Source organism: Eupeodes corollae, chromosome 1 (assembly GCF_945859685.1).
Source record: "Eupeodes corollae chromosome 1, idEupCoro1.1, whole genome shotgun sequence".
NCBI classification, from domain to species: Eukaryota; Metazoa; Arthropoda; class Insecta; order Diptera; family Syrphidae; genus Eupeodes; species Eupeodes corollae.
The window spans coordinates 251,387,652-251,407,811 of NC_079147.1; the positions used below are offsets into that span (position 1 = coordinate 251,387,652).

Sequence of the window (20,160 nt, forward strand, 5' to 3'; positions counted from 1 at the left end):
TTACACACCGTTCTACTGCTTGTGTGTGACAAGGAAAATCGTGCCAGAGTGTATCAGTTGTTTAATTTCTTCATCCGTGATCCTCCTTAAAAGGGGAGGAGGAGAAAGTTCACATGTGTCCCAACAAATCATGTCGGTGTAGTCTGTAGCAACAAAATTTATCCTCGGAGTGTTGAAGTTTCGAATTGGCTTTCCCTTCATAAGCGATCGTGCCTTGCAAATTCGGCGCAACCCTAGTTCTCTGATGTATCTATTTTCATCAACTATCATTGCAAGTGAGCGAAAAATGCGTTCCGCTCAATCACAGGGTCAATGACTTGCAGCAAGTTTTGAGATAGATACCGTGATGTTCTGATGGTTTCAAAAACAATTTTCGGACTATCTGTAAACTTTTTGCTGTTTTTAATTTTGAACCACAGAGGCATATAGCATTTTAAAATAAAATGTATTAACTGCTTAACTTCTTTAGAGGGTATTTCCATGCTTACATAAAGTTGAAGTACTGGATTAGCCGCAGTCAACCACCTTGAATGTGAAAGGGGGCCAGGATCACGGGCCGCCAAATCTTCTGAAATAGTACCAGTATTGATGGCAACAGAAATGTCAAGTAGTCCTTACTCAGGACCTTTCTGTCTATAAAAGGTATGGGGCAATCCACAGGCTCAAATTGAACCGGCGGTAGTTTTTCACAGCAAACCAGTTTTTTCCCAATTGGTCCACTGAAAGATTTTGACCCTGTGGTAACTCCATCCAAGTGGTGAAAAAGGTGGCGGAACGGTAGCTCATTGAAGTGCAGCAGACAAATAGCCCACTGCACTGGTCTCCCAACGTGCAATTCAATCTGATGAATGACACCTTTTTTCCAACCTGTATTAATCACCGTTCCATCACTCCCAATCACATCAAGTTCTTCAAGGGAAATCCCTTGCTTAGCCAAATAGGCAACTATAGAAGAAGTTATGTCTTTGGAGAGTCCTGAAGTGGGAGAAACATGGCCAATATATTTTGATCCAGATTCCTGAATGAGAGAATAGTGGTCTTCTTTCTCAGTTTTTCGAAAGCGTTTTGAATTAATTTCTTTTATTACTATTGTTTCATCTTTTCTCCCATCAAAGTACAATCCATGTAATGCTTTCTCAATCGATTGACACTGCAAAAAATTTCTGTTTTGAGTTTTTCCTCTGCGTATTTTATTTTTGTCAATAACTTGGGAAGTGTCTGTGTCATTAATGATACCAAAATCTTGAAGGACAGATGACGCGATCGCGGCCGTGGCTCGATCAGAGACTACAAAACGATCACTAGCTAGACATGTTGATTTAAGATTGATCCTCATCTGCCATGGTTTTTTCTTTTTGATAGCTTGGTGCCACACTGGAGGGTCGTATGAGTCAAGGTCATCATCACTATCAGAATCTTTTTCCACATTTATAAACTGTACGTTTTCGTCAGATTCCTTAATTATTCCTCTCGACGTACTTGGCTGGGGCTCTATGTTCTTGGTTTTTTTGTCAAGCCGTTTTGCTAATTTGTGTGTTTTCTGCAAGTCCAACGATCCAATCTTTCCCAAACCATACCTTCTTTGTAGATAAATAAATCGTAATTCAATAGCTGGAATTTTGTTGGCTTTCTCACAATGACAGTTTATTGAAATCGTGCACTTGCACTCACTCAACTTAGTTTTCTTACAAGTGCAGTTCACGACAATTGGACATTTACACGCAGCCATATCAAAAAGCAAGGCAGAATCACGTTTGAAATCGTCAATCTTTGTTTTGAAATCGGCTTTTTTAATGTCACAATGGTAAGATTTTCTGATTTTGTAGTACTTATCATGGTACTTATTAATAAGTTGCACTATTCTTTCTTTGGTCACCGAAGGAATGGAAGCTTTTGAATACAAATTCATTATCTTTGTAGCAACCGTATTAGCTACTTCACTAAAGCTCACTTTTTGGTTGTTGGTGTAGAGTGACATCTCATACCTTACTTGGAAGCAGCACAATAAGACATCTTCGTAATTGGGGAGCTTATGTTTTGGAAAATCTCGAGGATTACCAAGAATCGGGCATTCAAAATCCTTTCTTGTAGTGACTTTTTTAGACGACATTTTTTACCAAAATTCACTAAATGTTGAAAACGAACTTGAAACAGTTTACAAATATGACTTCGGTTAACGGTAGATAATTGAGGAAGGAAGGTTAAACGAGAAAGAGAAACACTCAGGTGAAGAGTGGGGAGAGTTGGGAAGAACCGGTTTTCCCCAACAGATCATAATATGATCTAGAGTAACCAGCGTAAAGTAAATTTTGCCCGAGCGAAAACCGGTTTTGCATGATTTTTTACATTCGATGATTACTTTATAATACGACCATATGAACTGTTCAAACCGCAGCTTCGGTGGGAGATTGAAATAAGCGGTACTTACCATAACTAGTTTTGATCAAAATTAAGCAAAAAGTTGTAAAAATACCATGTTTTACACGATTTGCGCGGTCAGTTAATGTTGAAAAACTACTGATTTCAATTTTTTTTATAGGTTTCTTATACGCTAAATTCAACATTAGGACCTATTGCGTTTTGATAATAGTGAATTTAGTTATTAAAAAAAAAGTCAAAGACTAGCAAATTTTCGCAACTTTTCAAAAGTTTGAATGGAATGCGCGAACGGAAGATATTTTTTTATTTAGAAATTTTTTTCAGAGTTTTACTCAGATAGGTAATTAACAACTTTTGTGAGGTATTGCGAATCAAATAAAAAAAAATTGTTTTTTTGGCCCACCCTACTACCTAACTACACAACCAATAGGAGGCGGTCGCTTTACAATTTAAACATACATATTCTCCCTCTTTCTTATCTTCAGATTAAAAAAAATGTTTGTAAAAAAAATTGTAAGACATGGGAAAAGGACCACATTGCACAGAAGATAAAAGGCAGATAATAAATGGGATGAAAGCTCAAGGAAAGACGGTTTCGGAAATTTCGGAGCTATTAAATTGTTTAAGAAAGCTTGTTTACAAAACCATATTAAGAGAAGATAATTCAATACAAAGAGCTTCGACCGGAGCCCCATTCAAGACTTCAAAGTCAAACCAAATAAAATCTGATGTTGAGTTACATAACGGTATTTCTGTGTCTTCTTGGACAATCAGGCGGTGGTTGAATGAAATTTAATAAAGGAGCTCCATATCACAGAAAAAACCATTCGTCTCAAAAAAAATATAAAGTGCAGAATTCAGTTTGCTAAGGAACACCTAAGAAAGCCTCTAAATTTTTGGAAAAACGTGCTCTGGAGTGATGAATCAAAGTTCTGCAGATTCGGGTCAGATGAAAAAAATTTGTTTGGCGTCCACCTAGACCTAACCAACAATACAACCCAAAGTACACTCTCAAAACAATTAAACACGGAAGAGGAAATGTTATGGTGTGGGGATTGTCAAAAATGGATTTAAATATTAATACAAACATATTGACAGATCATATGATTCCCCACGCTGATGAAAATTTGCCTTTATGCATGATAATGATCCGAAGCAGACTTCTCGGTAAGTAAAATCATGTTTAGAGGATAATTGTGTTAGTGTTTTGAAGTGGTCGGCTGAGTCTCCCGATCTCAACCCGATCGAGAATCTGTGGAATGACATTGAACGCCAATTGGAAGGTCAAAATCCAAAAAATTTTGATGAATTGTGGGAAAATAAAATAAAAAAGCTTGGAATTCAACACCAATAGCACGGTTCAGAGAATTGGTGGAAAGTCAACAAGATGTCAAGCCGTGATTGACACAAGGTTTTTCCAACAAAATATTAAGTAAAATGAATAAATCAAAAGGTAAATTCAATTTTATAGCAAATGTGCTAATTAAATGCCCAAGCTATAATGACAAAAGTTTACTAACTGTGGTTCTTATATCTAATTTCTTACAAAAATAAGTGAAACTAAGAAACTTATGGTTCCTAATACATTAAGAAATATATGAAATTTAATTTAAGCAATAAAAACTTTATGTAAATCCAATACAATTTTTGTGCTTTCACTTGAATTTAATAAAAGATCAAAATTAACAATAATGTGTCCTATTTATATAACCACCACTGTACATCGTGATGGACATGTAGCTTACCTAAGGACTGTTTTTTTAGACAATAATGTTTTTTTTTTATAGTTTTTGTACGATGAACTGAACGTAGAGGTTTGTCTTGGTCAAAATGATGGATGAACCTACCCATTACTTTTATATATGATTTAACATTTTATTTTTCGCAAAAACTTCAAAATGTATCAACTCATCTAATTTTCAGAAAAAAAACCCAATACAATTTTTGTACAGTTTGATTCAAGTAATTCAATTTATTTGCTAGGAAAGCAGGTCAAAAGGAGTTACAAATTTACAAATGTCAGCATTTTTGACGACAACAAATATGTGTTTACTTCAAAAGTACGAATTTGTACAGTTTTATTGCTATTCGCTGTCGAAATCCGTAGAAAAAAAGACAGTTTTGTGCTTTTCAAAATCGCAGAAACTTAAACCATAACGTCAACTTCTGACAATTCAAGTCAAGGTAAAATTTTGAAGTTTCGGACTGGTTAAAAAGCATACAAAATACAAGTGAATAAATCTTTTATCTTTTACCAACAAACCGGGAATTTTTTTTATATCATTTCTATAAAACAAAAGTGACAAGTAAAATCGTCCTGAGTTTTCATCTTTTCAAAACATCAATACATTATATTATCAAGTTGAAAAAATTGAGTGTCAGATCTAATATTTTTGGGGAACAAACCTTTTTTGACAGCAGTAATTACATTTTTAAATTTATATTTATTTAATTTAGACGAAGATGATGAGGATTTCATTTCCCTAAAAACAACACAACGACCAACAAAACTTGACGAATGTTTAAGTCCTAGTCCCGACGACCGTGTACCATCATCCATTTTAGAGAAATGTGCTGCGTATTTAGCACACCCGTTATGTGTTCTTTTCAATAAGTATTTAAGTAACTCGCTGTTTCCTTTTATCTGGAAGAGCACCTTCATAATACCAGTACACAAAAAAGGTCCTAAAAACGAAATTTTGGACTACCGACCTATTGCTTAACTATAAATCGTATGTAGCGTCCTTTCTTTTCACTGTAGTTCAATTATCTGTGATAACCAGCTTTGTTTTATTAAAAAGCGTTCAACTGTTACTAATCTGTTTAACTTAACGTCCTTTTGTTTAGATGTTTTTGTAAAACGTGAACAAGTAGATTGTATCTTTACTGAATTCAGCGAGGCCTTTGATAAATTGTGTCATAAAACATTACTTTTAAAACTATCACAGCAAGTTTTTAACGACTGTTTTATAAACTGGATCTCCTCATATTTGCAAGATAGACGTTAAAGTGTTAAATTTAGAAATGAGTTTTCATTTTTTGTGAATTATGGTGTCCCCCAGGGTAGTAACCTTGGTCCTATTCCATTTGTTTTATTTATAAATGACTTGGTTTCGATCATACAAAATTCGTCTATCCTAATATATGCTTTTGACATTCAATTTTTTTAAAAAATGAACTCTATATCTGACTGTCTTCTCTTGCAAGAAGACTTAATCTTATTCAGGGAATGGTGCAATAATAATCGTCTTCTTTTAAATGTTGACAAATGTAAAATCATTAGTTTTACACGCAAGAAAGTTCCAATCGTTTTTAGTTTCATGTTTGAATCTTGTCCTTTAAGTAGAATATACATATGTATTTTCTGACTTGGGTGTTGTCTTAGATCCTAAACTAAAGCAAATAGAGTTCTGGGTTTTATTAACAGATTTTGACGTGATTTCCGTGATCCATATGTATATATATACAAAGGTATCGTTTATTTCGTTTCCTTTGTGTGTCTAGCTTTTCGGTTGAAACGAAAATTTTTGCGCCGGTTCAATTGTTGGTTTTAATAAGTTGTGTTTTCAAAAGATTCTTTTCAAATTTTCGAGTATCTAAAGATACTTTTACAACTATCCTACAACTTTTGGATTTTCCAACTGGAGCCCGTTCAACACGTATTCTTCCTGTCCTCCAGTTGGGAGTGCCATTCAATTTTCTGGGACCGGTGGTTACCAAAGGCAAGTTGGTGCGGATTGGGCAGCACCTTTAGGCCAAAGTACAGTACAGTACTCTCAATATCATGGAGAAAAACTATGCACACTAACAATAAAGTTCAACCTCTCAGCTTCAGAGGGAACCAAATTCTTTTTCTTTTTTATGAAAACTATCAAATTCCTGGAGTTAAGCATGTTTTCGTCTATCTTTTCAAATCAAGTAAATTAATGAATTTCTATTTTATAGTCAGCGGATGCATAGATGGTACTCTTATCATTTGTGTCTAACGGTAACTCCATAAACGGGCCTCCTCCGGTTTGTTTTAAGGATTTTTGGTTCTTTTAAAGTTTTTTTTTACGTTGTCTAAATCTTTGTAAATTTATACGAATTAGAAATTTTTTGTTTGGTGACTAAATTACAATAACTTACCCTTTTTCACTCTCGTGTAGATTAAGTTTGTGGTCCGTTTGCATTTAAGGTCTTTGAATGTTTTGTGGGATTCCTTATAATTATTTCCCTTTGGAGAGAATAATTTGGCCACGTCTGTATGCTGCTCCATGAAAGCCGTCAACATTTTCATTTGTGCCTTACTTGCGTGCGTCTTGTGTATTAATTAATGCATTACAATTCTTGTTTTTAGAATTTTAAACAATGTTTACTTACATTTCTGTCCGAATTTTTTGTAATATTCAAATCCTTCCGTTATTTATTATTAAATAAATAAGAATTTGACACAAAATTCGAGTTTGAAGTATATATTTTTGAAGTGATACCAAGCTTTGAGAAAAAAATTTGATTTCAAAACAATCATCTTAAACTGACAGAAAAGTATAAACGATCAAATTTGATAGTCAAAAAAAGAAAGTCAACAGTCAGCTTAGCCGATTTTCAACTTCCCATTTATCTTTTTCATAGATAGATGTGGCTGCCATTTTTCACTCATATTGCACATACTTTTTAAATGTAGTCAAGCCTGCTGTTAAAATATTTTATTTAAAAGTCCAAACAATAATTTTGAATTCCGAAATTTATTTTGAGTTTTTCTAAATATAACGATAACGAACAGACCTAAAATAAATTCAGCCATCTGACAGCTATCAATGAAACAAAATTCATTAATTAATTCATTCTAAAATAAATTCATCTGTTCTTTTCCCTTTTCATATCATTTACGTCATTTCTACGGAACATAGTGAATCAAAACAAACAAAAAAGTGAACATTCATTTCAAAATTCATTGCAGTCTTTCTGTCATTTCATAATTCATTCATTGATTCATTTGCCATCGCCAGCCGGTTATTACAGTTACATGCGTGAGCACAATTTTCAGTTGTAAATTCTCCTTCATCGTGCTTTAATGTGTTTCACTCAATGGTTCGCCGTTATTTTATCGTGTGATATTTCTTATTGTACTATTGTACATTCTCTCATTATTCGCTCATACGCAACAGAAAATAACCAATACAAAAAAGAAAAAAACAAACTTTGTTTACAATTTTACATGGTTTCCTTTCCTCTCCTGTAGTTGTCTTGCTCAAAGGAACAGACAGGACAGTAGCTGTATAGCTCCTATAGCTGAGCAGTGTAGCACGCGTCATAAAGGATATAGAGAGAAAGAGACATTTTAGCATTCAGTGTGTGTTTTTTTTTTCTACGGGGAAGTGTAGCTGTAGGGTACATAGCCATATCCTTGTGAATTATATAATTGCGTTTGGGATTCGTCCTTCGTGAATGCAATAACAACAACAAGACAAGAGTGAGTGTTCGAGTGAAGAGAGAGAGACGAAATTCCGCAATAATCATTTTATAGCATTGTGCCAGGAGCAAAAATATACAACGTACAACCAAAAAAAAATTATAAACGAAATTAGGAAGAATCCTGTGAAGTTCTTCATCCTCGACGTCGTTGAGTGACGCTGTCAGTGACAATATCCTTACATTTTGTGATCCTTCGAATTTAATTTTACTTAGTGTGCAAAAAAATAAAAATTTATTGCAATTTAAATAAAAATTCAACTTAGATCCTTTAACTTAACAAAGGACTGAAATAGAATAACGGAAACAAAATAAAAATAAAACTACTAGAAAACCTTGTTATCCTTACTGCTGAATGACGTCAGGAGTAGGTATAGTGTACCTATAGAGTGTTTTTATACTGTGTGTCACCTTTGGTTTAATAATTGATTAGAGGATTTAGTTTTCCTTCCTGTGTGGCTAAAATAAAAGTGTCTTGTGTAGTTTTTATGTGCTCTTAAACAAAAATCTGTGTGTTCTAGAGTCTCGTTACGTTTTACACTGAGTCCTTTTGACGTTACTTCCTTTTTCCGTCGTGTTTTATTGACCAACAAGGAATAAGACAAAAGAAGGAAGAATTTATAAAAAAAAGAAACCTAGACAAAATCAAATTTATTATTCAAAAAGGTAAGTGAATCCTTTTTTTCTGTTGTTGTATTTTTGTATTGTAATTTGATTGGAATTGGAAGAGAATGCAGTGAAGAAGAAAAAAAGGAAGTAGTTTTTCTGGTTTTATTCGCATTAGATTTGGTTCTTTTGTATTATATTGGGATTTGCGTTTGTTTGAAATCCCTTTTTTTTTAAATTTGTTTTGCGAAATAGGGTGCTGTTGGTTGTGAAGGTGTTTTTGCAACAGCAACAAACAAATCTACCCTAATCGTTAGGACTACATATCTGTAATGCAGTTATTTTTATGTGTCTACAGTGGGGTTTACATGCTTAAATGTGTGTACATATAAGAATAAAAAACCTTGCATTTCTAAAAGTAAAATAAGTTAGGGTGCTAATTGGCCACCTGTCAGAAATTCTTCATTATTGGGGTTCACATTGTCAAATTTGTATAACAAACGCGGTTTGACTGTCTCGAAAATGCTGCATGGAAATCTTAATAAGTAGTTTGTTATTTTGCTGGTTGGACAAGTTTGAGCCTTATTTTTATTTTGTCAACTTGAAGCAAAATTTAATTTTACAAAATTTTAAGCGATATTTAGAGTAATATTTTTTTTAAATAAATTTTGTTTTTCTGCAGAGTTTGAAAAAATAAATAGAGGAATTTTATAATCTTCTGAAATTTTAAAGATATTTTGTTAAAATTTAAATGGCACGTTCGACTAATGTTGACGTGAATGGGTACAATCCCATTAAACCTTGTTTGTCAATCATATTTGACAGTTTGATTCTTATTTTTAAATTGTTAGTTTGTGTACAGATCTTAAAAACTCGTCTCTTTTTAGTTGACAAATTTTTATATGTCATAATTTTATCTTCTCCCCACTTTTTATTAAAAAAAGGACAGAAAAGAAAAGTTGGAGAAAAAGTTTTTTTTGTTAATGAATAAGAGCAAAATAAAATGATGAAATGTCAAAAAGAGTCGCCAACATAATCAAGTTATTAGTTCAACATTATTCTGGAAGTTGTGTAATACTACGTTTCCACGGGGCACTTAACCGAGATTTAGCTAGATGTGTCACAAATCTCCTTGAAATCTCAAAGACTTACTATACAAATTTTAATCTCATCAAATAAAGATTTCAAACAAAACTAATTGAAATCTACTTGGAAAAATTAGTTTGTCAAATCAAACAAACTTTTTTTCGGAGATTAATTGTTGAATCGACCCATTTAAACGTCAATTTCGTTTATTGACAGACGGAAATGTCAACAAAAACTATCTGTCTCACTTCCATATGATTCAAAACAATAAACAACTTTGGTGTTCTCAAGAGTTATGGACTTCCTATAGTTGATGTCTTTTTTTTTAAATGCTGAAGATGAGAACAAAGATCTTTAAAATTCTGTCGGTACGTACGGACATTTTCTCTAAAAAAGTACTTGAACGTACCTGTGAAATTGGAAATAATAAATAAATACAATGGACTGGGCTGTTGTACATTGTACTTACCTTAACCAAGACTTTTCTTATAGGCTGCTTTCTTGAAAAAATTATTTTGGATTGATTTTTTGTTCTTTCTAGCTACCAAAAATGTTTATTAGGCACTGCAGGCGTTTTTTTTTTTGTATAAAAGTGAATTCTCCTGTCCAAAGCATCCATTACCACTTTCAAATTGTTGAGAAGAATCAATTGACGAGATACTAAAAGTTTTAAGTTACCGACACTCATTCTTTTTTAAAGAAATTAACACTTCATAATTAAAAAAATATTAAATTATAAATCAATAAAACCAAGACAAATTTCATATTTTTTATTTTCGAAAGGAGAATAATTTGACGTTTGGTTATTATGACGTTTACAAAACGTCAAATTAATCTCCTTTTCTTTGTTGGTGCTATAACCTAAGTAATTAACACTCGAAAAATGACAACTGAGTACAGATTTAGATGAAATTTGTTGCGCTTCTAATATGTTAAGTACAGTTAGCTAACTTTAAGTGACATTTAGTTATGTTATGGATTATAGTGCTTTCTCAAATTAGCAGTTCGGATTCGGCCTAAAATTGTAGGTCCCTTCCATTCCTGACAACACAGAAATGGTTGAGAGTTGTAAGTCACTAGGCCCTGGTTCACAACGGACTGTTGCGCCACCCAATTTAATTATGGATTCTCAATTGAAAATATAATATGACATAAATATAAAATAAATGTGATTTCATTCTGTACTGAATTCAGAATTGCGCTTAAAAGTTTCTAATTGTTTGAGTTGACGATACTATTTTTTGTGACAGTTCATTTGACAATTCCCGAATAAATTGAGGTTAGTTTGTTTCAAAAATTCGACATGAATATATGTATTCTCATACTTGAACTAAACAGTGATTTTTTAGCTTTTATCTTTTTGGCAACACTGGTTTTAACAGCTGACGCACGTTACGTGTTTTGTGAAACTGTCAAACATCTTCAGTTTGGTCTATAATTTAACCGTGAATCGCCTTACAAACGAACAACGCTTGCAAATTACTTACACACTTAAGGTGGCGCTAGGGTACTGTGTGAACTAGGGCCTCACCCAACAAACTTCTCCATCTAGCTCGGTCGCTAGCTAGATGTCTCCAGTTTCGCGCTCACAGTTGGGTGAGGTCACCTTCCACTTGTGCGCCCCAACTGATCCGCGGTCTTCCTCTACTGCGCTGTCCTCTGGGTGTGGATTCGAAGACTTTCCGAGCCGGAGCATTGGTTTCCATGCGTTCTACGTGACCCAGCCATCTTAGTCGTTGGACTTTAACCCTTCTGGCTAAGTCTACGTCGCTGTACAGCTCGTCGTTCCATCTTCTCCTCCACTCCCCTTCGCTGCATACTGGACCGAAGATCACACGAACAACTTTTCTCTCGAAGCGACCCAAGGTGCTTTCATCCGCTTTTGTCATAGTCAATGCTTCTGCACTGTATAGGATAACGGGGATGATAAGGGTCTTATATAGCAACACTTTGGTTCCTCGACTTTACCACTCAATTGCTTTCTTAGTCCAAAGAAACAGCGATTAGCAAGAGTTATTCTGCGTTTGATCTCAGCGCTGGTGTTGTTTTCTGCGTTTACAGCGGAGCCTAGGTTAACGAAGTCCTTGACTACCTCAAAGTTGCGTCTGTCGATGGTGACGTTGTGGCCAAGACGTCGGTGTTGTATGTCTTTTCTTGACGACGCCATGTACTTTGTTCTGCCCTCATTAACCATTAAACCTTTTGACTTTTGAAAGATAGTGCCTCTAGCGTTGACGTGTGAGCTCTGCACTATTCTTTCAAGCACGATGTTAAAAAAATCACTTGACAGCGCATCACCTTGTCTAAAATCTTTTTTGACATCGAAAGGTTCTGTTAAGTTGTTTCCAACCTTTATGGAGCAGGGTGAATTCTCCATGGTCATCCTGCACAAACGGACGAGTTTGGCAGGGATGCCAAAACTAGACATGGCTCTATTCAGCTCGTCCCTGTATATGCTTGCATATGCGGCCTTGAAATCGATTTGGTGTTCTTGAGTTTTTTTCCAGGATCTGCCGTAATGTGAATATTTGATCAGCTGTGAACTTTCCTGGTCTAAAACCACACTGATAAGGACCTATCAGGTTGTTGACAATGGGCTTAAGACGTTCACATATTTCAGCAGAGAAGATTTTATAGGCGATGTTAAGTAGACTGATTCCTCTATAGTTGGTGCAGTTTAGAGGGTCTCCTTTTTTCAGGATCGGGCAAACAATACTGAGGTTCCATTCATCGGGCATGCTTTCTTCCGACCATATCTTACAGATAAGTTAAAGAGCTCGTCATTCAAGCCATCCGCTCCAGCGGCTTTATTAGACTTCAGCTTAAATATGGCAATCTTTACTTCGTCTAAGTCGGGAGGACGGGATTGTTGGCTTTCGTCGTCCATGTTGAATGGATCATTCTGCCTGACAGCGGAATTCAGTTCGTCGCCGCCGTTATACAGTCTACAGAAGTGGTCCTTCCATATCCTCAGCATTGAGTTTAGTCAAATCAAGTCACTTAAAATAGATTTTTGCACAAAAAAGCAAAAATAAATGTCAAAAAGGCTCATATGAGAAGTCAAATATTTGATGTCTTGTGTAAGACCGGGGATTACGTGAATACGGACAAATTTATAAACGTTGGTTCAAACCTTTTATAACCACACCCTAATACTTGTCGTTGATAATGTAAACGTCATTTTAAAGTTTTGAAAGAATAGCACATTGATGAGTACCTAATATCAAGGCTTAATCACCTGATTTTTGTGGGTACTTTAATTCGAATCCGATGTCAACTTGTCAACATTTTTCTTAGATTTTCTAAAAACGCTAAACAAGTAATCGAAAACAAATAAATCAGCATGCCCCCTTAAAACTGTCAAAACCTACCCGCCTCTATTTTAAAACCACTAAAAAAAGAAACTACCTCATCCGAGTTATCGCCAATTAGTTGTTTTAATGATTTAAACATAAAAACCATTCTGTCTGACATTGCTTCCTTTAAGTCTCAAAACATTGATTAAGTGTCTCTTAAAAGATGATAAACTATTTTATCCACACGTTGTCGTTGGAACCAACTTAAACCCGGTCTAATAAAACAAGTTATACGTTTTCTAAATCAGCTAATCAAGCGAATTGTCGGAGATTAAATAATAATAATCTTATCCGCCACAAACCACTTCTTGAGCAGGTTCTGTAATTTGACATTAATTAATCAGATTCATTAACTCAAAGCAAAAAGAAAACAACCAATTTCGTTCAGCATAGTTTGTATACATATTCGTACATGAGACAGACATTAGATCTGGTTCTGGCTCCAAAATAGAAACTCATAAAAGATAAACTCATGACAAATATACCCTCTATAAAAATATGTAAATTAAATCCGGCAAAAATTTAAACACGATTGACCACTTTCAATCGATGGATACAAAATCATTTTCTTTGCTACATATACAAAAGTTTGTATTCTCAAAACCTCCAAATCTTCAAGAATCCATGCAAAATACCTTCTAATTATAAAATTTAACATTTTAGATGGCGTTACTTTCTTTTTTTGAGGTTCTTTGTATTTGAATAGCAACTTTTATTATAAAATTCTAGTTGGATCACTGTTATAAAGGCTAAAGTGAGTCTTTGAACTTCATTCAATGCCAAGCCAATCCACCCAAGCTCTTAAACAAAACTCCATCAAACTACCTAACCTACCTACATGCGCCTTCCCATAAAACCAACGTTAAACTTCTAACTAATGATGAATATAGTGAATCAGAAAAAGACTGAAAACATCGCCATGAACTCAAACTTAGCTCCGGAGCGGAGAGATAAAAATGATAGAATCATAGAATAAAAGAAGGTTGAGGTTGAATTACCTTTTTATTTTTTTGTATTTCATCCATCCAGATTCAAGACCCGACCAACGGCCATTCTTCGTCATTCAAAGATTCAAAGATTCAACATTCAACCAACATCCATCCAGAGTACCTATAAAAATGTTTGTGCCAAACAAAAACAAAAAACTTTTATAGAATATAAGCAGATGTAGATGTTTGGCAGATGATAGAAGTTGAAAAGGTGGTTCCAGATCCAGGCAGAATGAGAGGGGAGGAAATTGAGGTCGTAGGTAGACTGGTAGAGTTTTGAAGTCGAAATTTAGCAAAAGGCAACAGAAATTAATAGGAACAACAACAACAACAAAAAAAACATACAGGAAAATGCAATAGAGTTATATAGCACACTATTTATCTTTTTCTGGATAAGAAAGTAGGTATTCATTTCAAATTTGACAAAAGCCTTTAATGAGATAGGTAAATATAGTCATTCGTAGGTATATAGCTTAGGATTTGAGTGCCGATAAGTTTCATGATTTGGGGATCTTTGGTGGTTTCGATGTCGACGAACGTCATCTTAATTCCATCTTGTCTATTGTGTTGTGTCAATTGGAAATGTATATATTCAACTGTGTGTAACTGGATATAAAATATCTTTCTTTGGTACAAAAACAAGAATCTTTAATCTTAGTTCCTTTGTGTGGTTTAGTAGTGTTTTTCATCACGTTGATCATAAAACACATTTTGGTAAGAAACATTAGTGATGGAGTTTTCCATTGGTAAAATAAATCTTTTTTTTTTTATTTAGATCTGTCGTACCTAGAATTTTTCCTCGATTTTGTTTTGTTGAACAAGTGTCTTGAAACACAAACACGCTTCAGATTCGTCTGCGTTACAATGGGCCTGCTTCGATGTTGCTTTGAATGACATTTCTAAAATGGCACTTTTGTCATTAGTTGTTGTTATTTTTTCTCAAAAGTTTGTTTTGATTTTTCGTGAGCTGTCAGACAAAGCAAATGTTCAGCAAATTTGAGTTTCCGTTTGGAGTTAAATTATGGAACATTACGTTCTTTTCTTTACGATTGTCAAACGAAACGTGAGGTCAAAGCTTCATTGTGATAGCATGCATTGAATTCGTATAGCTGAACTTGTAAACATCAAGTGAAGCCAAAGCTGATGCGTGTTTGTGTTTCAGTCATAACCGTCAAGTAAAATCAAAATAAAATGTGAGATGAATCGTCAAACGTCAAGTCGTATCAAAATATTCGGATGTACCATCGTTCGTCTTGGGCAACAGCGTCAGTTTAATAAACGTGAACTTTCTTTTACGTGAGGCAAAAAGGTCTTAAGTCAGAAGCTTGTCACACAGACTCCATGAACTTAACATGTCAATACGAAAAGGTTTTTTTGTCTAAAGACTTAAGTAATACGATATTAATTAGTTGCGTTACACCAAATCAAAAAACCTAAAATGCAATTTTTTTACTTAAGACCTTTTAATAAAGAAATTACAAATTATTTTTACTCATACACAAATTATTGTTACTTGAAACACACCCTAACACTAACAGTCGAATTAATAAAAAAAACGCTTATTCCACCTTTATTCCGCGGGTTTACTAAACCAGGGAATAAGAGTTAAGCTGTGGGTTAAAATGTTTGATGAATAAAGCCAAAATGTTTGCAGACTAGTTAAGTGACGTTTACAAAAAATTCCTTAAGAAAATCTACTAAAATAACTTGTAATTTCCACCAAGTTCCGCTGACTTGGGTTTTTTTTTCGTTTGGATTTTGACAGCAAATTGTGATAATCTGTAAACACACCTAAAAATTCTATTGTTTTAATAATCATTTTTCAATTGTTTGTATTGTTAAAATTTTTATGTTCACATCGTGTGTTAAATGGGAAATGGATCATCGTTAACAATCGCAATAAGTTTCCTCAAATTTTCCTTGGAAAACCTACATTTCTTCCTGAAATCGTGCTCGCTTAGCACTTTCGTTGGATCATACTTGGCTTTGTATATTTTTCTTTTTGTTTTGGTTAATAGCTGATTGTCCAACAATTGGAATTAGTTTAAAAACTCGACAAGTCTAGCACACATTATTATAAAAATTATTCACTTATTTATTTTATTTCAAATATGACACATTTTGATCTTATTTTTTTGCTAAACCACCTTTTTCGATGGTTTAACGTATTAAACGTCACTTAGTAGGAATTTTGTTTTATTCATAATATTTTGAACTTAGTCTTAGGAATAAGACTTAACCCTTCGTTATTGCACGTTTATCAATTTTGACTTTTAGTTTTCATAATTTGACTATTGAAATTGACTTGTCATTTTGTCCTACAGCTGCAAGAAATTAGATTGACAGCTAAAGTTAAAATGCAATAACTAATTAAAATCAAATAAGAATTCCATTTTTCATTTTTCACTATCACCTGTCAAATGCTTGTGTTAAATTTTCAAGTCGTCAGTTCAGTTTTTTAATTCTGAGCTCATCGAGAACGATCTGAAGAAGCTCTGAAAGGAAGAAAGAACCACATTTTTTTGTTTGACAGTTAAGGCTGTGTTCTGAACTAAAAAAAAACGCCCATTGGTTTAGGTGAGTGAGACAGACAGATTTATTTCTGTCAACCGATTAATGAGAATAGATATGTTTGATTTGTAAAACTCGGCGGCGATGCCTAAAAACGAATCAGCCAATATTAGAAACATAAACTTTTCTAAGGTGTCAGTGATTTTGCAGTTTCGGAGCTATAAACAACATTTAACATTTTGCAGCCTTAAAATAATCTTTTTTTAATTCGGTTTTTTCAATCATTCTCTTTCGCACAACTGAAATCAGAGAAGATAAAAGAGACTGAAATGCGACCCACACTAATAACTTCCCATCCCGTCTGTCACTTTGTCTTGCTTAAAAGTTTATAGATTTTTGTGTTTTGTTAAAAAGTCATCAGTTTAGTTATTCTCAAAAATTTAAAAATTACTAACATTTTACGAACTTTTACTAATGCTTTTATTTAGGTTTTTATTTTTTGTTAAAAAAAAACTATTGATTCCATTTTTCTTAAAATTTTACCGAATGCTGAACAATATATATAAGATACAATTATTTTGAAGCTATAATTTTTTAATTTTTGAAAAGATATTTAAGTCGAAAAACAATTTTTACCAACTTTTATTAATTTTTTGTAAGGTTTTCATTTTCGTAAAAAAACTGACAATTCCATTTTTCTCAAAATTTCTGTCAACGTTGAAAACAATATTTCTTATAAGATAGAAGCCGTAATCTCAAATTTTTAAAAAGATATTTGAGTAGAAAATCAGTTTTTAAGAACTTTTATTTATTTTTTTTTACCTTTTTTTTTTGTAAAAAACTGTTAATTAGATTTTTCTCAAAATTTTAGCAGATGTTAAAAGCGTTATTTTTGGTTGCATAAAATTGTTTTAGAGATCAAATCATTTATTGTTCATAAAATTTTCGAGGTGGGCATTTTTTTCAGTTTTTTTGATTTGTAAAAAACCGTTAATTGGATTTTTTCCAAAAATATTATAGTTTGGGAAATTTAATTTCTGGATAAGCAATACTGTTTGCATTTAATTCTAGAAAATTCTAAGAAATCTTCCAAATCTGGCAAATACGTTCAGTCAAAGGAAGTTTTAAATTGGTTGTTCTTACTTAAAAAAAAAAAATAATTCGAGCAATAGACGTCAAAATGAGTCACCACAAAGGAGTATTATTAGTATTTTCAAAGAAAGCGTCCTTCAATGGGATTTCAAACTATTACTTAAGAGCCACTATTAATATTACTGACGAATAATTCGGTTTGGTAAGCTTTTAAATGTCAATAAAGAATGATATAGATCTGCTCGTATAAAAATCATAACTTTTTACCATTTTTTCTAACATTTCGAGCAATAATCTCGGTCATAATTTTAGTAATGTTGGTTTTTAATGTTTCTTGAGATCGGTATTATTGAAAAGGAGCCATAAATACCTCTATTACGTATGTAGCTCCTCAGAAAAAAAAAACTAAACAAATAAAATAAATTGAGTGGCGCAACAGTCCGTTGAGAACTAGAGTCTAGTGACTTACAACTCTCAACCATTCCTGTGTGCGAGTAATGTTGTCAGGAATGGAAAGGACGTACAGTTTATATGCCGAATCCGAACGGCTAATTTGAGGAAGCACTTTTTCATGACAAGAGTTACCCTTGGAGAATAAACTTTAGATGGTATAGGCAGGGATCGAACACAAGACCTCTGGCATGACAGTCTAACGCACTAACTATCATGCCACGGGTACTACTCAGAAAAAAAAAACTAACTAATATAAATCATCTAAACGTGAAATCTTCTCACTTAATACAGCTATGATTGTTCCTGTTGCGTTCTTCAATCGCTGGCTAAAAAGCTAGCGTAAGACACGTCCAATTTTTGCAAATGCTAGGAAATCGGTGAATTTGGATCAGCACCTTGAACATTTGCTTGAAAAGTTCTATTTTTTTGTACTGTTTCATTAAAGTGTAAAAAAAGGGCTTGACAAATTATTTTATTGCACAACTTATAGGAGTACATGTTACGACAATTGCTTAAACAAATTCCAAGGCGATAATACCGTTATAACAAATGATTGGTTAAGCTAGGATTATTCTAGTTTTTCTTGGAAATAATACGTTTTGGGTATTTATTTATTTGGGATTGAAGCTTTTTGGGTTTTTCCCACCTGTCTACGGCAAATTCACGACAATTGATCGCAAATTTAGTTTTTAAAATGTTACTTTATTTTGACCGATTTTGAGGGGTGGTAATGCTAATTTGACTGTGAAGTTAGCTTTACCAGGGGTATTTTAAAAAACAAAAAAAAAAACAACCACTACAATTTGTTTTCTTTCACGACAAATTTTTACGACAAAATTATGACAGTTAATCCAATTATTAGTTTCCAAAAATTTTATGGTAACTTAACGGACATTGTTATGGCTTCATTTGATTCACAATACTTTTGTGGCTCGTAAGTTGTAATTAACTTTTTGATTTTTAATTGATCCTTTATCTTCAATTGCAGAAATTAAACTAATATACAGTCGTGGTCATACAATTAAGCCTTCAATATATAGCAAAGGACTTCGTTAAAAATAAAGAAACTTAACACAATGATAAATTAATTAATTTGTGCAAAAATATAGATACATTTAGTAACTAGGAGTTTAGATGATATTTTATTTTTTCAAATTATCTTTAAAAAACTCATTACAGTAATGATATGCTGTTTTAATCGATTTTGGAAGTGGACATGTAATTAAGCCATCTGCAATGAAGTACGTTTATAAATATCTAACCCTATAACTTTTTTACCTTCTGTGCAACTAGTATTTAGTTGAATAACCTTTCTGTTTTATTACTTCTGTGAATCTTTTTTGCATTGTACCTACAAGCAATCAACACTGGGCAGGAGTTATCTTAGACCGCACTCTTCTTTAACAATGTTCCGAAGAGAAGCCTTATGCGTAGGTTTTCTAGCTGCAAATGCTTCTTATATGATCTGGGCTTCGAACAGAACACTCCGGGAATTGGATTAAATTTGATTCAAATCAGGATTTAACGACTCGAGAGCAATGCTTCGGGTCGTTGTCCTGTTGAAATATCCAGGCTATCGGTAAATTGTCAGCATAATCAATATTTAACTGACTGTCGAAAATGTCCTTGTACATTTCTCCTGTCATATTTCCATGAATTTGCACCAATGGACCAAATCCTGATGATGTTCTACATCCCCAAACCATCACGGAAAACCCTCCATGTTTTACATTTTTTTTTTGTGTATTTTGGGTCCAATTCTTTCAATGGAGGACGCCTCACATACTGTCTTCTGAACTTGGATTCGTCGCTCCACACGTCCAAATTCCAAAAAAATTGACTTTTAGAAACGAGTTCTTTAGCAAACCTCATTCTTCGAGCAACATTTTTTTTGACAGGTTGGGCTTTACGTCTAGTGATTCGTCCATTAAAATTTCTTTCTTGAAGTCGCCTTCGTATGGTTCTTGCTGATAATTGTACATCATAGTTCTCCCTCATTTGGGCTCTAAATTGAAGTTAAAAATGGATCCACTTTAGAAAGCTTAATTAATGTTCTGTCCTCAGCCGGTGTCGTTTTTTGTGGCTTAGGTGAAATACGGTTTTCACAAAGTGATACGAAAAGCCTTATAGAAGAGAATAGGGTATATTCGTTTGGCGGCTTAATTTATGACCACGACTTTAACTACACTTCAGGTGTCAAATCGCAGCGCTTCTTTTTTTTTATAATTCACAAG

General features: G+C 33.6%; 1 protein-coding gene across 1 annotated transcript in view; it reads left to right on the plus strand.

The window, feature by feature from the left end:
• The first annotated feature begins 7,405 nt into the window (after positions 1-7,405).
• The window catches only part of LOC129943056 (protein unzipped), a 173,703-nt gene continuing 160,948 nt past the window's right edge, over positions 7,406-20,160 (plus strand). The window contains exon 1 of the mRNA XM_056052265.1: positions 7,406-8,499. The gene's annotated coding sequence lies outside the window, so the exon portion shown is untranslated. The remainder of the gene's footprint in view (positions 8,500-20,160) is intronic.